Raw genomic sequence first — 20,742 nt, 5'->3', positions numbered from 1 at the left:
TGTTAAGGTCTTGAAAGGCTTATTTCACACTGGTCATTAAATAAATGAACATCAAAATATTTACTTTTAGAGGTTTAAGAGCTGTAAGCAGTTAATTTCAGGTTTTTTAACAGATGTTAAAGATTTACCAGCTGATAATGACAGTGATTTATGCAGCGTTAATATTAGCAGTAAAGGTAGTTAGAATTTTAAATTGTGTTTTTTCTTTAGCTAACACACACACACATGCATACACGCACACACACACACACACACACACACACACACACACACACACACACACACACACACACACACACACACACACACACTGTGAGAACACAGGCCTGAGGGCTAACAGTAGTCCTTCCAGGGGTTTAGGAAACCCCGTCGTTCTCCTGCGGTGCTGCACTGTCATGTAGATGTGACCCAACGATCATCTCCTCCATTCAGCACGCTGCCTTTGTTTTAAGTCCCCGCCCTTTATGTATGCGCGTGTGTGAGAGAGAGAGAGTGAGTCAGTGTGAGTGTGTGTGATGCATGTGTGTGAGTGAGTACATAATTCAGTAAGTAGGTAAGTATCCCTCCCAGCATTTCCTGTCTTACTGAGCTCAGGCGGTGTTAGCCAGGGTTAGCTGAGGCTTTAGCACCTGCTGTCACTGCTGCAGTCCCACTCACTTGTCCAGACACAACGGCTTTAGCTTGGAGATGAGGATTACTGCTAGTAATGTGTGTTAAGAGCATTAGCTAAGGCCCGGGTGGGTAATAGATTGTTAGAAAGTATCAGACAATAACCAGGAGCTGCCTTTTAATTGAATAAAGGTGGAAGAACCAAACTAAAGGCCTGAAAAGTTTGATTGATAAAACTTGTGTTCGTCAAGGGAAGTTTTATGTTGGGATAACACTTGTACGTTACAGGTATGTTTGAATGTTAGAGTCTGAGCCAGTGAAACAGCAGAGGAAAGTGGACTTTATCAGCTTATCCAAAATCCCGGAAACAGAAGTCATTAACAGACTCAGCTGAGATTTTGATGACTATCGTTTCTCTTTGTTGACCGGTGTTGCACGAACATGTGTTTCATCGTTTTTTTGAAAATGATATCTTTATCTGTGCACCCACTGACCCCAGAGATTGAAAGGAAGTTGTTCATTCCAAGAGATGCTTAAATATACAATATAGTACATAATACATGTTCACTATTTAATTTAAAGAATTTCAGTCAGGTAATAAAGACAGATGGCTATATACACATAAAAGACATGTCAGCAAGCTTATCAACATGCACAGACATGGCATAGCGCAGAGAGGACACACTCGGCAATGAAAGCAGCGAGCATCACCTTGATTTTCCAACACTACATTCAACTCTGACCCAAACTTTAATGAAAAAAAGGAGGTGGAATTTTTTTATGCCAAATATGACAGCAAATAACCGAGGAGAATTTAATTTTGTAGAAACCCAGAGTTAAAAATCTGCTCTCCAAGATCACACCAGGATGTACTCTGTAAAAGGTCGCAAGCAAATATCTGAGAATGTGGACACAGGTTAGAAAGTCTACATATTTTTCTTGCGTATTTCACATTGCGCTTTGATAACAGACTGGAGGATTCGGTGTGGTGATTAATTTTCTTCTTCGTATTTCTAAAATCAAATTTGACTATGCATGTTGTGTGTTTTTGCCTTATCTCCTTTTGGCTCTGGTTAAGACACAGTATGTGAGCTGTTGGCACTGTTAAGGGCTGCAAATGAATCAGTGTGTCTGCCTCTCTATACTCTAGTGTTTACAGAAACTCTGTGCTGTGTCAGTACTGGTATGAAACTCAAATTGTAAAACACATTGCTGTGGTGAACCTTTTGTCACATTTTGATTGAATCCTGAAGTTCATCATTACCCAACACTTTCAGCTGCCATTTGTTTGCTAGTTTGCTTTATGGTTATGTTGAGAGCATAAGACAGCATGAGAGCATGAGAAATTAACTTCTGTATAAAAGAGACAAAGGTGGAATGGAGGATCATTGTTGTTTCGCCTTTTAGCTGGCAGTGGAGGTAGTAAAAGTGTGGTATCGACGTCTTCATAAAAATTGTACGGGCGAGCTGGCAGGACGGGATAGGGACGTGATGTGTTCATGATGTGTTACATGTGCGATCAACAACTGGGAGATTTTAAAGGCGGATAGCAACAGTTATGCCCCTTTCACACTGGCCAAAAAACCCACTTAAACCCGTTAACATCTGGCTTTTGTGTGCAATGTCAATGTGTATTATCGAGATTTACTCCCGGGTCAATTAACCCTGCAGTATTCACTGGTATTGATCACCTCCGGCTCAGCTTGGCTGTGATGTGAACACAACACCTGGGTGAACACGCTAATATACTCTCCTTTTCAAGCGTGATGCTATGATGTGTTTTGAAGTTAAGGAAACTGGCTTGTTAAAATCATTGCATCCATCTCTGTCAAGCAGCACTTGAACAGCGTTCAGTCGGCACTGAGTTTGAGAAAGAGAGACTGAAGTGAAAGATATTTAAAGTAACCGCTGTTTGTGGCTTCTTTGTGGTCTGAGCCTGTCAGCTGCCCGATAGGTTCTGGGCATGTGCAACTCATCAGAGATCAGAAAGAAGCGAGATGTCTCACTCCATCCCAACTCCCATTACCAGCTCCTCAAGAAACAATGTGTTTAATTCCGAATATTATTGACTAAGACTTTTTAAAACAAGTTTAAACGTCTTCCAGGTGTATTCTGTTCAGATATATGATCTGCTGCTTTCTACTGTTCCCTGTTTTTCCGGCACGTTCGTGATGACGATATGGACACAACAGAGGAGTAAAACAGAAAGGCAAACTCATCCACTGACAATGTGAATAGATTTTAATTGCCGGTCTACCCGCGTTTAAAAAACCCGCGTATATAGGCTAATTGCGATTTAAAAGGCGTATTCACAACTAAATCAAAGAGGTAGAACAGATTTTAGGAGAATGCTGCAACGCTGTTTTGCTGCAAAGCTCCAGAAATGTTTTGTGGACTACAAAACTTCACCTGGCTTTCCATTCACATGAGGGTAAGTAGATAATGACTGAAATGCCATTTTTGGGTGATCTTATCCTTTAACCAGTTTGCTTTAGCTGCCTCAACCTAACCACATGTTGGATTCAGGATGTGAACCCCAATCTGTCCCACAATCTACCTCGAGTCCGTCCAGCCAGTGGTTACGTTTTCTTATAAAACAGCAGCATCTGTTTGACCTCGACTGCTGCCTGTCAATCAATGATTTTGTAGTGTCAGTGAGAAGATGAAAACCTTTACACTGATGGCAGCAGTGCAACCTTGAGTCACATATTTTAAAAGATGTAAAAACAATGCTGCACTCAGGAGTGCGTATGTGCTCCTGCCTGAGTCATCATATCACTCCTCTGCTGATTAGCATTCATCCTCCTCTGGTGAGAAATATTATGATCACTGGTATACTGGAGACCACTGGTTTGGCTGGCACACACACACACACACACACACACACACACACACACACACACACACTCTCTCTCTCTCTCTCTCTCTCTCTCTCTCTCTCTCTCTCTCTCTCTCTCTCTCTCACTCTCTCTCTCTCTCTCAGTTGGTGCCAGCAGCAGACCAGGTAATGATGGCTATTTCAGTTTCTCTACTCCTGATGTTCACATTGACTGGCAGCCCCACACTGAGACAGATAATCTCCCCTCCTCTCCTCTCTTGTCTTGTCGCCTTGTTTGGGAGAGGGGCAGATAGGAAGTGGGCAGAATACTCTCCTGTTGTGTGTCAGCGGCGTGCCACTCACTCTCACACTCCCCTTGGATCCTCACATGTGGATAAGCAAGTGCACGCACGCACAAACACACCTGCACAGAGAAAGAGCAGGAAAGGAGCAGAAGTGACGGAGAGGTAGAGGAAGAAACATCAGAGTCAGAGAAAACAGAGCAACAAATAGATGATCATTCATGAAGGGAAGGGAGGATAGACAGCAAACACACAGAAAGTGCAAAGAAGAAATAAATAAATACAAATGAAAGAGATACAGATCACAAGTTTCCAGAATAAAGTGAGAAAGATTCTAAATAAAGCTGCTACAAATCTCCACAGAGACATTAAAACCTCGTAGAAAAGGGAAGGAAAAGAAGGATCAGACACTGTGACTTGGTAATTGAAAAAGGTTGTCATAGAAACTGATGGTGAAAAGGAAGCATCTGAAAGTGTCTGTTGACTCTGCAAACAAAACAAAATTGAAGATGAAACTGATATCTTTATATGAAGCCACAAATATCTTCCTATCTGATGTTTCTTTGACAGGCTTCCCTGACCGATCAGATAAGGAAACGATAAAACAGACAACAGCTGAACAGCTGAAAAAATCGTTTCAAATATGACACAGATGCCCTTTTGTATTAATTCTCATTAATTCCCAAGAGGCAACCTAAGTATACTTACACTTACTATACTGCTATTAAAGCGACTGACTCTGAAAATACAATGTGCTGCAGATACACAGAGGAAACGAAGGAGGGTTTCCGTGTTTCCTGCTGAACTGCAAAGCGTCTTGGTGTGTAAAAGACACAAGACTAATCACTCTCATTGTGGCCTATTTCCATGGTAACTCTGCACCGAGCGGTAATTTAGCCTCGCTAGCTAAGGACACAGAGCGAGTCATTATCTTAGTGCCAGGCTAGGGCCTCCTATTTAAAGATTCACACCATGAATGAACAATTAGAGAACAGATTGCTGGCCTAAGTGGGGGAGAGACAGGAAAAGACAGAGGGAGAGAGGAGACGAGGCCAGTATGTGGCCACCCCTCTGTTTGTTTGTCTGTCCGTCCGTCCGTCCGTCCGTCCGTCCGTCCGTCCGTCCGTCCATCCATCCATCCATCCATCCATCCATCCATGATGTGCTCACCCTTTGAACTTTTAAAATGAACATTTTAATTCAAAGACAATTCATTATTCTAATTTACACCCTTAATCTTGCCCTTTTGTACTGGACAAAAAACCCCACTAACAACTTGCTTTTGGCTTAAAAGGGAAAGGGTCCAATCAGCATTCAGTCCTAAGTCCAATGACTCTGCAGTAGTCATGGGTCACGCTAATTTTTGCCCCTTTAACGACACAATGCTATGACGCACATTTAAGTCCCTGATAGATAGCAGTTAGCAGTCGAAGTCTTCCATCTGTCTTCGTTCAAGTTGTGCTCAAACATTGTTCAGTCCACATTGAGTTTCAAGACACAGATACAGTTCAGCCATGTGTAAAAAAAACCCTGCATTTATGTGCTAATTTTGTTTTAAAGGTGCAATATGTAAGAATTTTTTAGTTTAAAAGTTAAAAAACAACTACAATTATCAACAGCATGTGAAGAGATAAGAGTGTTGATATTATGTCAAAGAAATCTACATGTCCTGTTAAAGATTTCTACTGAAGTTAGCATGCTAAACAGCTAACCCCAGCCCTTCATTTCTCGCAGAACCACCCCGACCTGCCAGTCCGTACCACTAGCTGCACGGCTAACCGAGCTAACTAGCTAATGGCAGCCACAGGTAGCAGCAGTTTGCAGTTACTCTGGTGATGTACTACACCCCATTTTAATAAGAAGATTGTCCGTGTCAGTCGTGTTCACACATGTTGGAAATACTCCACTGGTTTGGGCAAGGGGCGGTGTCTGGGTAACAGGCTACAGACCTCTCTGTAATGATGACTGTTTTTGCTTTGATATCAATACGAAAGAGTGGAAAGTAATATATAGACCAGCAGAGAAGAGCATGAAGCAGCTACACACCATGTGCGAACATCCCACCGTTGAAAGACAGCTGTGGCATTTTGGATCTGTGTCCAGCAGCAGGGTGAACTGGCTGTATGGAGGCGCAAGAGAACGAGCAGGGAAATATTCCAAGCAGATGTTTGCACAATTTTCACAATGAGCAGTTTAAACGCCATTTTTAACATGTGCTGGTGTACGTTTGATGATGTGTTACAGCTGATTAATTACATGTCGGCGACACGCCCACTCGCTCGCTGTGAATTCACTCCAGACAAATGTCTGCTGTTCACACATGTGGCTCAGCCGGACTTAGAGCTAGGGAGCTGGCAGGGTAAAGTTCTGGGGCAAATAATGCAGACATACAGCTCCTCCAGGTAAACTCTAGATAAATCCAGAGATACAGTGCATGTGTGAAAGGGGCTTATGTTGCTAGCATGCTGGTCCTTCCATCTGCAATGACAGATGGAAAGAAACAATAAAAAAACAGGATGTGAGGCCTGTCGTTATGGGGCATGAGGCCACATTGAGTGACTTTATGTGAAACATTACATGATACTACATTAATTGTGTCTTTGGTTATTTATGGTGCTAGTCTGATCACCAACTCATGCGACTGGTGACTGCAACAACGTCAGGATGCATTTCTCCAAAGTTGATTCAGTTTCAGTTTACAGTCGGAGCATGCGACCCTAACTCAAATGAATGAGGGGTCTGGCCTTTTTGATGCAACGCCTGATTTGGTCTGAATAAAGCCTTGGAGCTGTCCACTTGTGATCGCATCCTCCAAGACACATGTTAATGTCAGGTGACAACAGAGCTCAACAGTCAATGTTGTCTCCATGTTACCGTGACCACAGTCTTTTCCTAACCTTAACCAAGTAGTTTTTATACATAAAGGGTTTGGCTGTGCTTCAAACAAACTCCTTCGTGCGAAGTGTTGACCATGACTGAAGGCTAAAATATGTTATCACTGTTTCGAAGGCCACGCTCGAAGGTGAGCGAAAAAGCTTGCCATTGTAGAGATCGACAAGACGTGATGAAGCGTACAAATATGGATAAAAGTGCACAGTTTTGGTGTTGCACGGTTCAGACGCTGTTTGAGAATCTGACAGGCACTTTGTTTGACGCCTTAAACCTTACCAAGCTGTTTCTGAAGGCACTAACAAACAATCTCGTCATGCTGAAAAAACACACTTCACCAACAATATTCCCTCTATTTACAGTTTACACCCCCAATGTGTCTCCCACTCCTCCCTGATCCCTGTTGTCCTTTGGTGTCGCTACTACCTGACACACACATGCGCGCGCACACACGCACACACACACACACATAGAGAGAGACATACCAAACCACACCACAGCAACCCTCCCAAGGTCAATGTCTTATTCAAATGGTACTCTGTGTGTGTGTGTGTGTGTGTGTGTCTCTCTCTCTCTCTGTCAGGCCTTTTATGTTTCTTCTTCAAAAGAAGCTGTCAAGTTGTACTGTTTAAGGGCTCACAGGAGGGACAAAAAGCATACTTTGTTTTGTTTTGTTTGCCTGCCGTGGCGTTCAGCTGAATGAGTGAGTGGAGGAGAGGGAGAGAGGTAAAGAGAAGAGAGAGAGCGAGAGAGGGGGGGAGTGGGGGGGGGGGGGGTAACATGTAATTTACTGTTTGCCCCACTCTACTGTACATCGCTTTAGTTATGCTAATGCCGCTCTTTGTCAGGCTGAGGAGATAGCCATCAATCAGCTGTCAATTGGTCAATTGGAAGAAAAAAGAGAGAGAGAGAGAGAAAGAGAAGGCCCCTGTCCCCTCCCTCCTCGTCCTCCTCTTCTTCTCCTCTGCTACCTAGCGGACTTGGGGGTCCTGGGAAAGCCTGGCAGCTGGATCCGAATCTGGATCTGGAGTCCAGGTGGAGGAGGAGGAGGATATCTGGGAAAGCAAAGTGAGAATGCAGAAAAATAATTCTGCTACAGTCTGTTTTTGTGTCTTCATGATAAGCCATTTGTGTGTCAAAAAGCCCTCAGACCCCTTGTTGTGGTTGTTGTTGTCAAAAAGCATTTTAAAAGAAGTATCTAATTGTAATATGACACCTCTGGAAACCCGCTGTGCCACTCACAGCCGTCAGCCGCTGTCAGCAGAGGAAGAACCTTTTATTATGCTAGCTAATGTTAGCGCAAAGATAAGCTAACAGGCCCATTAGTGCCAGTTCATTTAGCTCGTTAGCCAAAGCCTCGGGGCTGATGACATTCATTACATATCATTAGTGCACAATTAACATGTCTCACTCTGACACCGTCGCTCCCAATGTTACACGACACTTTTAATCATGTTTTATGAAATGTTTCTGCCGGCGTGACATGATTTATGAGTTTTACATGACATGGCGTTCATTACATTAAACAGCTGTAATCATAAAGGCTGCGGCAGAATGATTCCAGGTCCAAAGTCAGAATCTGGCACCGTCCTTGTGACTGAAAATTGGGAAACAGTTTATGTAAAATCTAATTTTCTTTTTTCTCCCAAACATTTCATTTCTCATTTTAGTGCTTCGTCTGCTGTTAATATTCCAGGAATGCAATTTACATTCTGCAGTGCATTCCAGTAAGTCAAGGTACATTTTCTGAGGATGATTCAGTTCTCGTTTTTAGAAGATTGCAGACAACACAGCGGTGTGAAAAGACCTTCAGGTAATTTTAGAGATGAGGTGCTTTTTGTTTAGGTTAGTTGTGTGGCACATTGTTGGCAGCCTCTTTGTTTCATGATTGTTTTGGACTTGTACAGGTTATTATTCAGAGATGTGTCGTCAGAGATGTAGACAGTAACTGTGGCAGAAGCTGAGTACTTTTACTCAGGTACTCATTTACTCAGGTTTGAGGTACTTTACTTGAGTTTCCATGCTCCGTTACTAAACAGATTGACAGATTGAGATTGTACATATGAAAGATATGATCACTTTATAAAATATGATGAATGTAAGAAACTCCCCAACTATACATAAAGTATAGACCAGCTGTTGCTGCATTTTACTTTTACTTTACATGCTTTAGGTACATTTTGTTTTTATTACTGGACCTACATTTAGATTAGGGCAGGGCTGAAATTAATATCAAAATCTCTATATAATAAAATTATTCCTGAGAGGTTATAGTTTTTGTTCTATGCACACAAGAGTTTCACTTGGATGCAAAAACTATTATCTTGTGTGCATAAAATAAAAATTTCATCTCTCCAGACTTTGGGTTACCTTGCGAGGCCGCTGGATTTGATCATGTGATCATGTGATCATGTGCAATCCATCTTGCCAGGCTTCAAGCTATGCACTTGTGTCTGAACCACAGGAGTTGAACCAGTAAGCATCATTTGAAGAACTACCTGCAGCCATGGGCGTGGTTTACGTGTGACACCCAGCGACAGAAGTGACTGACAACAACAGCGGCCCCTCAAGAGGTTAGCGTAGCTGCTATAGAATGAGAGAGTAAAACATCGTTTTTGTTTTTCTCTCGACTGGCTTTTGTAGGAGTTTGATTTACCAACTGGCTCCACTGGTGGTAGCGCTCACAATCAGACTGTTGGTCTGATTGGTTAAAGTTAGCCCATGAAAGACAGTGATAGACAGATGGTTCGTCCAATCACCTGCCAAGTAATTTTTGAAAGTGCCTGCCCTTTTCCAAACAGTTTCTAGCGGCACCTTTCCAGATCGTCTGTGTAACAAACCATCTGGTGCATCAGGTTAGTTGGTCACTTCAACAACCGGGACTTTCTCCTTCATCTACATGAAATTCATAGTTTTACCAAAAAACAAAGTTTTCTTCTGTAGCTTTTTTGTTTGGACTAATGTTGTCCTGACGTCGCTTTAACCACTTCCTGTGACGGAGAACAGTAAGAAATCCTTGAGATACCAAGATCTAAGAACGCTTATGTGCCAAGACACCACACACACACACACACACACACACATGCACACACACACAGAGAGGTACAAACAGAACTATTTTCTTTTTTCTCCCTATCACACTCACCCACCCACCGATCCACACACAGACAGAGAGAGCAGTATTGATTTTGCTGTCTCCAGGCTGGTGAGTGTGTGCGTGTACTTGTGTGTACGTGTGTGTGTGTGTGTGTGTGTGTGTGCGCGCTGTATAAAAGGGATTAAGGCCCTCGCTCAGCTGAGATACCATCAGCCATCAACCCTGCTAGTCCGCTTCGGGCTTTCCCGGCTGCCGCATTGTCTATTCTGCTCCGCTATGTGAAAAATGTTGAATATCAACAATGGCTTTCAGTGGTGTATTGTTGAGTTTTTGTATGAACTAATCTTGCCTCAGTGAAAGAGACCTAGGGCTTGGACAAAACGTCTAGAGCCACAGCATTCCTAGCTGGCTCTCCCCTTGAACACTGAGCAGAAGGCTGGGGCTGAGGGAGGCAGAGTACAGGGGAAGGCAGGCTGGAGGAGAGGCAGGGACAGGGAGAGCCGGGGACGGGGTAGGAGCTCCGAGGCTGGGGGGTTATAGGGGGATGACAGGGCCAGGGGAGGCTGAGGAGGGGGAACGTGTGAAGGTGGGAGGGCGGGGTAGGATGCAGGCTAAGGTGGGAGAAAGGTGAGGCTGATGAGAGGCCGCGATTAAGGTGCCGAGTCCTAGGCTAAAGGAGGGATGAAGATGAGGGATAAGGTTTGGAGAAATGGAGGAGGAGAAGGCCAGGTAGGGAAGAAAAACTATGAGGCAAGTGGGGGGTTGAACTAGACAGAAATATGACTATCCTACATAGAAATGGTAGATGAATGTAGAGGAAGGCCATTTTTTAATCTGAAGAACATGTCCAAAACCAATTAAGGTGCAGGAACTAGACCAGGCAAGAAAACCAGAGATCAAAATATAGAGACAGCAATCCAGTATTCCAGCTTTAGGAGTGAGGAGTCTTGTTTTTCTTTTCCCTGGCCATGGATGTAACGCTGGTTTGGACAGCAGCCGACGTCCAATCAGACAACAGGATCGTAGGCCTTGTCATAATGACAACCATGACATCACTGCAAGGTAAGCTGACTGAAAGATTGGCTGAATGATTGACTGACTGTGTGACTGTATGACCAACATAGAAAAGTTTGATTAGCTGTCTGAATTTCTCTTTTTTCTGCCTCTTTCTCACCATCTTTTTCAAAACAAGCTCAACTAGGACAGAGTCCAGGTGTGGGTGCAGATGTTGGGTGTGTGAGGAATAACTGTCAGAGGCTGTAAGGAGTTCTCATGCAGGCTTTCCTGGCTGTGCTGGTGTTTTAATGCAGATTTATCTGGTAGTAAAGTACCTGTGGTGCTGCTCAGAGTGAGGTCTCTGTCTGTGTGTTGAGATCTCTGTGGTCTCCCTCTGTGTGTCTCCTTCCTGTCCTGCTGTGTCTGATGAGGCTGCTGCAGACAGGGGGAGAGAGATGGAGTCGACTCTCTGTTCAGATGATCTACGTTCATCTTGGAGTCATGGCAGACTGACACCGTGTTAAATTAACAGTTTTACCTGCACTGCGTTTTAAACATATTATAGAGCAAGTCACACATATTCACACAGGGAAGGGAACAGTATGAACACTGTTGAGCAGAGGAGGGTTCAACATGCCTTGCTTAAGGGCACACCAAAGTACTTTCCTTTATCCCAATTTCATACTGCATTGTGTGCAGTATTTACTCTAATAATAGTTTTTTTTATACTACTTTTAATTGTTTTATACTAACAGGAAATGATACAGTGCTTGAACTAGGGCTGCACAATTAATCGAAATACAATTGAAATAGGAATATGGCTAATTGCAGTATCCAGTTCACAATAAGCTGCATTTTTGATAAAAGCAAAATGTGTGATACAATTGGATAATAATAATAATAATAATAATAATAATAATAATAATAATAACAAAGTACTGTACCGCTGCAGAGGTGCTCTGGCCTACAAATGATGTTGTCCAGATGTAAGGAAACATGGTACAGACTGCAACAAATTTCACATCATCATGATTTTAATAGTTTTTTCAGTGAAAATGAAAATTGTGCTGCAGAAATGATCATTCCCACAAATCGTGACTCATATTGCAATCGCAATATCGGTCAAAAATAAAAATAATTGCAATATGATTAGCCATATTGTGCAGCACTAACTCAAACTTTAGCCTTCAACAATAACACTTTTTTCCAAAACATCTGTTTTTAATTTTTGAGGTGATCCTGTAGGCGTTCCACCACAATCCACATCAGGGCTGCAACTAACGATTGCTTTCTTTCAATTAATTTGTCAATTATTTTCGCGATTAATCAATAAGTTGTTTTGACTATAAAATGTCAGAAGATCAAAGATATTCGGTTAACTGTCACAGAGGAGTGAAGAAACAAGAAAATATTCACATTTAAGAAGCTGGAATCAGAGAACTCTGACTTTCTGTTTCCTAAAAAATGTTTCAAATCAATCAATCGATTATCAAAATAATTTGATAGTTGACAACTAATCAATTAGTCGTTGCAGCTCTAAGCTGCATATGATAAGATTTAAATATTTCCTCAGTTTCCTTTGCACTGTGAGAATAGTGAATATTAGCAGCACACTTAAAAGGCAATGAATTTCTAGTATAATATTCTGATGCTGATGCCTTAATATCTTGAGTTTATGTTCTCTTGCTCATATTTGCATAGTTTCAGCATCTATTAAGTTTCCATGCTCAGATTTTGTACTGGTGACCTCTGGGTTTATACTCACACCTCTACAGCCTCTCCTGACCCGGAGACTGCAGTTCTGTGGGACTTCTTATTTTACTTTGAATGTGTAAACTATCAAACATCAAGCTGTCAGATCAAGTTCAAATCTTATACATCTATATGTCTGTACATCCCCTTTCTTTTCACAACTCTCACAAGGTCAATATATGAGAAACTTTGTGGTATTTCTGGGTTCTAAACACTCAAACTGGAGTGGTGGTTATCTCTGTTGCACTGAAGCTAACACAAGTAGTTTCAGAAGCTGTTCTCATTGGGCCTGTAGGGGGTAACATGGTGTGTGTGTGTGTGTGTGTGTGTGTGTGTGTGTGTGTGTGTGTGTGTGTGTGTGGCAGTTTGGGGTCAGTGCCACGGAAACCTGGAATTGAGAGATGGTTGGCTTAACCCTTCACCCCCAATACACACACACACACACACACACACACACACACACACACACACACACACACACACACACACACACACTCTCTTTCTCTCTCTCTCTCACACACACACACACACACACACACACACACACACACACACACACGCACACACACACACACACAAACACACACACAGACGTGTGAACATTAGTGCAGTCTAATCGGCGGCCCCTGGTGATTTGTCCTCTCAGCTTGAAGCCCTGTCATTCCTCCCTGCTCTCCTCACAATTACAGCCCTGAACTGAACTAGAAAATCTGCTCCAATCTAGCAATTAGTCCTGAGGCCACTGGCTATGTGTGTGTGTGTGTGTGTGTGTGTGTGTGTGTGTGTGTGTATGCTCTTTGTGTTCCATTCCTTGTGAGGACCAAACAAGGGCTGTCAGTGTCAGTTTCATACTCTTACCTTCTTGTTATTATTATAAAGATATTAGTCCACAGTGCAGATGATTGTTAGCCTCACATCAATGACGCTGTTTCTCAAAATCAAGACCACTTTCATCCTGAGGATGCTAAAAAGTTATTGTCCTTCTGGAAGTCTGGCAGAGAGTTTTCTGTTTATTAACTTTAACTTCAGTCATTTAAACTTGAGGAAATACACGTTTTTAAGCAATACAGAGGATTTTGTGCTAAATTGAATGAAAATGAGGCTGATGAGTTCCCTCATCTTATACATATTAGTTTTGAACATGCATATACAGTATGGACATTTTTTACATCTTCATAAAACCTGATAATACTTTTTTCCTTTTTGAGTTACTTTTTACTCTTGTACTTAACTTGTCTTACTTCTACTGTTATTTATTAGCACTATTTTTTGCATTGAACTCCTGAAACACTATATTTTGTATGTTTTGTATATTTCACAAATATTAAATTCTTTACTGTCTTAAACTGGGCCCATGTGTGACCCTGACCCCGGGAACACACTGGTAGCAATCTTTGGCACAACAATTTCCTTCAGGATTAATGAAGTTCTATCTTATCTCATCTGAAGCACAGCATCTCCCTCCTACAGTGTCTTGTGCTGTAAAGCAATGCTAAAATTTGCACCAAATGCAAAATTGTTTGATCATAAAATCACATTTTTGTTTATGAAAATGTTTCTCCAAAGTGATATAAACTCTGCACTTTCAATCCTTTACCCTCCTGGATGCAAACTGCAACAGAAAACTTTCCTAAAAGTAGTTTCAACACTCAACACTTCAACTGCACAATTAATCGAAATATTATCGAAACCACACTATGGCCGTCGCAATATCCAAATCAACATAACAGCATTATAATGAAGCTCTATGGTGCTACAGAGATGTCCTGTAAAAATCTGCAGATGTAAGAAAATGCGTTTGTTTGGTACAGACCCCAACAAATGTCACATCATCATGATTTTAATAGAGTTGAAATTAAAAATGTGATGCCAAAATGATTTTTCCCACTAGTTGAGAATCATATTGCATTCCTCTCTGTAATTGCACTATGATTTTTTTTTCTTCATATCGTGCAGCTCCACTCACATGCCAAATGATGGCATTCCTGAGTAGCCTAACTTGTCCTCATTATAACAACATACGTCTTGCCTTGCAGAGACATGTAGTGACCATGCCATCTCTGTAAATAAAGAGAGTGAAAGACAGCCTCAGGTTCAATAGGTTTAAAAGTAATCCAATGGAGAGTCCCTACAAGTGCGGCAAATCCTAATGAAAGTGTGTGAGGATGAGAGGACGGAGTGGACAGGGGAGGAGAGGAGTGCAGCGTGGTCAGGACGGGATGTGGTGCGGGGGAGGAGGGAAGGTTTTCATGGCCAGGGGGAGAGCAGGCCTGACTGGGCAGCGACAGAGACGCTTAGTGCCGCCTGGCTTCCTCCTAAAGACTCGGCCTCCTTTTCCCCCCCGTGCATCTCGCTCCCGTGTCTCCTCGCTGTCCTCCGCCACCACTCTCTTCTTCACTTCCCTCTCTCCTCCTTTTGTCCCTTCCCTCCTTCACCCTCCAGTTCCTCCCGCTTGCTCTCTTTTTCTCGCTCCATTCCTCCATTTCTCTCACTTCCTTAGTTTTCTTCCCCCCCCTCCTCGTCTGGGCCATTACAGACACTCAGCAGCGGGCTGAGAGGTGGGGGTGGGTGGCTGCGGCGGTGGGATGGGGAGATTGAGGGGGGACAAAAGCCCTGAGATGCAGCGGTCCGACGAGAGTGGCTGGCTTTGAAAAGAAGCCGGACGGCATCTTAATGCAGGGAGTGGACGGACAGACTCGGATAGACAGACAGAGCAGACTCAGCCCTTTATCCTCTTCCTTTAGCTGATGCCTGTTTTGGCCAAAAAAAGCACATCATCCGCCTTGTGCCCTTCCCTCTATGCCCGATGTTTTATCAAACACATTAAGATGCGATGGAGGGATATGTGGAGGGGAGCAGGGAAGGAGGGTAATGTAGCTGAAGGGCAGACACTTAAGAGGCTGACAGAGAAAACTTTTCCGCTCCCTAAGAGGAGGAGAGGCAAACACATGGATGGGATAGAAGAGTGTGTGTGCGTGCATTTCTTTTCGAGGTTGCATCCCTTTTATTGCACATTAAGACATTATACATTAGTGTTTCACCACCCCTGCTGTGCGACTGTTGTTGGGGTTAATATCGAGGGAGAAAATATTGACAGTGAAGTTAGATGCAGCACATTAAGGGAGCTGAAAGTGCTGCTTACAGGTTTCAAAAAACTGCTTTTATAGATGCAGCTCGGCGAATAAACCCACCGCACTAAAACACAACGTGCAAAAACTTTTTTGGGTCAGAAGCCTAAATCTTTGTCGACTCTTTTCTTGCAGTTAAGAGATCAATAAAAAGTGAAGTAAAATAATTTAGCAAATCCATAACTCTTTGTGGCACTAATCTTTGTAACACAGCATCAAGGACAAACAACACTTGTCTTCAGAAGCTTCAATAGGAAACAGATGAGCTGAATGGATTTACTGTCCAACTCCCTTCTCTTATCAAACTAATTCTCCCACCAATTACGGCAGTTTGTATTCTGTGGTATTACTTTACTCAGATGGGAGGGGTTTTCAAATTATATTTTCTGCCTACGTTTATTTACTGGTGTCGGCTGTCTCTTTGTTGTGGGTGGTGTAAGAGTATTATTATGGATTTGGTTCTGAGAGCTTAGCTGGTCTACGATTCTGATATCAGCTGGACTTTGATCAAATGCAACAAGCTCTAAATCCACTTTAATCAGCGCAGAGTTAGTTTACCGACGAGCAGGCTTCACAACAGCCAGAGCTCAGGGACGTTTCTGAGAAGTCGGGGGAATAAAAAGACTTACTGACACTTAAGTAGTTGCGCTAATAAACTTTAATGAACTTTAATAAGTTGAATGGAAAACAATTTTAAAGATAAGTGTTTAAATCTGAAAACAAAGAGTTTAAATGACAATGATGTGAGAGCTGTGAGAGCTAAGTTTAGTTTTCTCTGAGTATTAAACATATGGACAACATTGCACTGTCAGTCAGAATAAGTTAAGATCCATATCCCAGAGTATTTGTGCACAGAGTTGAGTTGGTCTGACAGCTTTTCAGCTTTGGTATTGGAAGGTTGTAATTTTGTCAAGAACTATTGGATTAATTGTTTAATGAACGCTGCAGTAATCAATATTTCTATATGAACAATGGACCAAATAATTTGGTTATGTGAAGGTTGTAACTCATAGTAATGAACCCAGGTCAGACAAGCATGACAATAAGAAACATGACAACACTGTTTATTAGCCAACAGCAAAGACTGAAGGACACAATGGAAGAATATATCACAATGTGAAGTTTTATGAACGCTGCAAAATGACGCAAATTTAAGCCAAGTCCTTCCAGTCTCATGAGACAAGAGAAGCCTTGATCTTTTCTGGCTAACGATAATTCAAGTCAACTTAAAAATATGCCAGCAACCAACATATCTGTCCTTTTCCTAATCTGTCTGACACATCCACAGAAATACAGAGGAAGCAAACCTGGCTGATCTGACATTCGGCTAACTCCTCTTGATGTAACGTTAACTAACCATTACACATTAGCTAGCTAGTTTGTGTACAGTTGTGGTCAAAAGTTTACATGCACTTGTAAAGAACATGTATATCATGGCAGTCTTCAGTTCCAATGATTTCTGCAGCTCTCATTTGTCTGTGATGGAATGAAAGGAACACAAACTACTGTCATAAAAAAACCTTCATGAAGTTTGGGTCAATGATGAATTTATTATAGGTCTTAACCATGGAGATACCTGAACATGGTTTTATACAGTTAGTCATTTCATTACATGTTCAGGAGGTTACATAAAGACAAATGTATCTGACTTCTTCTGCTATTTAAGCCATGTTAGCTGTACACAGGAAAGCCCTGTCAATCTTTAATTTCAAAACACTCCCTCTCTACACTGAGTTTGAGCTGCTCCCCTCAGGGTGATGATACAAAGAAAAAGATTGTCAAGGGCTCATTTATCCCAAATGCAATTAATATCGTCAACCAATTACAGTAAACTTCAGTATGAGAGTGTACGTGTTTGTATTTTCCTGACAATAAAGTTATTCTAATCTTACCTAATGATGCTGATTTATTTGGCAAATACTTGTATATTAGAGAAGCTATTCACGCTGTAGTTTACAATAGCACACTTATAAAATGTTTAAATGTCACTAAGCCTTCAGCTGCTTTGTAAAATTAATTTCATGACTCTCCATCCCTAAAACCAAAGGAAAACCGAAACAAAATCGAGAAACTTGTTTTTTCTTGTTTTTAATACCTTATTTTTAAAAACTGGATGCATGGAAGCACTGCATTGTTCTGCATGCAGTGATGTATTATAGAGTATTAGACCTCAGTGTGGGTGGATATTAGCAGAAGCATGGATAGACTATCAAACAAAGAGGTTATAAGAGATGAGAGGATGGTTTTATTGTACAACAATAGGTTTATAAGGCTTAAACTGATCTGCAGCATACCTACAACAACGGCCAAACACACACACACATACATACACACACACACGGATGCAGGCAAGCACATGTATGCATACAGCAACCCAGATCAGTATGTGCCAACAAGTTACACACACACACAGTCAGAATAGCCAAATCCGGCTAGCCCTCTTCTAAGTCCGGCCAAGTCCATCTACTGTAGCCACACACACACACACACACACACACGCACACACACGCCCCCGCAGCCAAAACCCAGTGACACACAGGCCAACTCCCCACTTAACACGGACACACACACACATATGTTAAATGTGACCACACAGCTTAGCCCCCCAGTAAGACCCACAGAGCCGACCGCCACAGTGTGTGTGTGTGTGTGTGTGTGTGTGTGTGTGTGTGTGTGTGTGCTCACTGCGGTCAGTACTGAGGCCTCTCCCTGCGGTTGGGGAGTGCGGATGGAGGGATGGAGAGACAGAGAGAGAGAGGAAGAGGATTAGAGTGATATGGAGACAAAGAACAACAATAGTTTGTCACATTTTGTCAGAGAGGATTTTATGGAAAAGCTGATTTGGAGTCTGCCACCAACAAACAACGATCGGAAATATGGGATTTATTACTAAATCAGTTTGAGAATTTGCATGAAGTTTAACAACGCCTAAGTGTGTGTGATACTTTCGAAATGCATGTGTTCATGCAAACTCAATCAACATGTACATTTCACAAGTAAAGCATGATAGAAAAGTTGTTTCAGTTCAGATGTGTGAGCACTGTGTTGGTATGTTGGATACTAAACCAACAAAGTTGCACTAATCTCTGTTAGTGAATGTTTAATGTGATGTTTATACATTACATTATTAACGTTTCCTGCTGTGTAAACATGGTTTGCCATTAACACTTCTTCAGCTAGGGCTGGAGGTGCATCAACATGTGTCGTTCCTCACGGTGGACGTGCTGGAAATGACACATTTTTGTCAATCCTTTGTCAAGGATACACACACATATCTAAGTGTTCACACCATATAATCATCAGCATCTGGAGTCTTTTAGCTTTTAGTGATCATGATTCAAAGAGAACAGGTCAAATCAAGTAGTTTCAATTGTTGTGAGGTTTTAAAATCACAAATGTTCACCCAGTGGAGGCGTCCGATCATGGCGTTTATTCCAGCTGCCAATATCAACCTGCTTTGGAAAACAGTGCTTAGCATCATTCTTATACTTCATACTTTTTATACTTGATACTTTCTTTGATACATTAGTTTATATGTGCAATCCGACAGCTTAAAAAAGCAGTAAATTGTAGTGTTTTCTCCAGCTAATGATCACGATAAAGACGACCAAGACCAGTGTGAGCAATAGAAAGTACTCAGAGAACATATACCTGCAACTACACATGGAAACAATTTTAATCTAAATCAAAAGTGGGAATCATAGCATCCATATTCAAAATGTTTTAAACACAAGTTAGTGCAGTGGCTCATGGTAATACTTCGTGCACAACCTAATGTCAACTTCTTCATTTCATTAAAATGTTCGAGATATTTTGCAGATTAGAGTACAATTATATATTAGTATATTAATAACTGTATATATGTTCTGTAATTTGTGTAGCATGATGGTGTTTTCAAACTTTCATTTCATTATACAACCCTGTGTTGTATAATGACAAATAAATTACCTTGTACCTTGATTTATAATTGAGTTTTAGGGCAGATGCCAATGTGGATATTAGGGAATAAAGTGTCAAACACTTGTAACAAAGAGATAAGATAAGATAAGATAAGATAAGACAGAACTTTATTAATCCCAAAGGAAATTCTTGTGCCAGAGATTGTTACAAAAATGTATAGTACAAAAACCAGTAACAACCAGTGGGTTCCCGAGGTCATGGTCACACACTAGGCCCAGTTTATGACAGTAAGAGTATTAAATATTAGTGAACTTTGCAAAATATACAAAATATAAAGGGTTTAAGGAGTAAATGCATAAACCAGTGCCACAAGTATTTGTATCAGCACATATCAGACAACATATACTCTGTTTAATAATGTTTATTCTGCCCTCTTGGCCAGATCACTAGAGATTTTCATCTCAATGAGGTTGACTAAAGGACTTCTCTCGAACATCTCGGTATATATCTGTGACAGGCCAATATCAGCAGATCAATAAACCTGTATAGTTTGACTCAATACAAATACATGACAATGAAAATACATTGTTACTGTTGTATACATGAATTTAATTTAATGTTTAATGTTACTCTGCAAAGAAATGTGTTAAGCTTGAGTTGCTGTAAATATACTTTCTGTTGCATCCCTGCTGTCCTCTAAATGAACCAGCCTAACATCAGTTAATTGATCAAATCACTGATTTACTAAAGCATAGTGCACATCTGTTGAGGGATTATCACTCTTTTACCTCTTTGCTTGCTAAACAAGCCATTACAGCGTCATTGAGGCCTCAGAGATTCAAGCTAGTTCAGTGAAAATGTCGCCAAAGCAGCGGGCAGCGGGAGCACAGGCAGTGTGAGGCGGGAAAACAGCAGGATCGGTTTGAAGTGAATGAAATGATTTAATGTTTCAGAGTCGGCCTCGCCCCTGGGGAATGGAACGATATGGGCTCCTAATTGACACCAGGTCAACTGCTTCCCTCTCTCACACACTCGCACACTCTCTCTCACACACACACTGCTTTCTGTTTCACGCTGTTTCTGCTTCAGCTGTCTCTCTCTCAGACTCACACACACATTACAGTCTCGCCAGTAGCCAGTCTTGTCCAGCGCTGGCCAGTGCCGGACAAACAAAGGCCTGCGCTGTCCGACTATAATGATGGATGACCAGCAGCCTCATATTTTATAGGGATTTCACAGGAGTCAGTCCGT

This window comes from Pagrus major, chromosome 11, assembly GCF_040436345.1.
Source record: "Pagrus major chromosome 11, Pma_NU_1.0".
Classification (NCBI taxonomy): domain Eukaryota; kingdom Metazoa; phylum Chordata; class Actinopteri; order Spariformes; family Sparidae; genus Pagrus; species Pagrus major.
This window is presented reverse-complemented; position numbering follows the sequence as displayed.